The sequence below is a fragment of the Syngnathus typhle genome, unplaced genomic scaffold, assembly GCF_033458585.1.
Source record: "Syngnathus typhle isolate RoL2023-S1 ecotype Sweden unplaced genomic scaffold, RoL_Styp_1.0 HiC_scaffold_212, whole genome shotgun sequence".
In the NCBI taxonomy this organism is placed as follows: domain Eukaryota; kingdom Metazoa; phylum Chordata; class Actinopteri; order Syngnathiformes; family Syngnathidae; genus Syngnathus; species Syngnathus typhle.
Window position 1 is genome coordinate 94276 of NW_026872117.1, and position 725 is coordinate 95000.

Genomic DNA, 725 nt, shown 5'->3' on the forward strand with positions numbered 1-725 from the left:
TCGGGGGGTGGCGGTCGGGGCTGGCGCTTGGGGCTGGCGTCCGCCAATAGTGGTTTAATTTCGGGAGGAAGATTGATTTTCGTCCCAAGCCCGCCGCTGGAGAAAATTTTAGGTACCAGGAGTGGATTTTTTTTGTCCACTCAGGAGGGGGACGTTGGCTGGTTTGGTGTCCGGGGGAAAGTGCTCTTTTCTCGGCCAGGAGAAAGATTAGACTCCCAGCCCGCCGCTGGAGAAAATTCTAGGTACCAGGAGTGGATTTTTTTTGTCCACTCAGGAGGGGGACGTGCTTTGTTGTCCGGGGGAAAGTGCTCTTTTCTCGGCCAGGAGAAAGATTAGACTCCCAGCCCGCCGCTGGAGAAAATCTTAGGTACCAGGAGTGGATTTTTTTTGTCCACTCAGGAGGGGGACGTGCTTTGTTGTCCGGGGAGAGTGCTCTTTTCTCGGCCAGGAGAAAGATTAGACTCCCAGCCCGCCGCTGGAGAAAATTCTAGGTACCAGGAGTGGATTTTTTTTGTCCACTCAGGAGGGGGACGTGCTTTGTTGTCCGGGGAGAGTGCTCTTTTCTCGGCCAGGAGAAAGATTAGACTCCCAGCCCGCCGCTGGAGAAAATTCTAGGTACCAGGAGTGGATTTTTTTTTGTCCACTCAGGAGGGGGACGTGCTTTGTTGTCCGGGGAGAGTGCCTGGTCCCCGGACTGGCCTCTTGCGCGCGCCCGCTGTCATTCT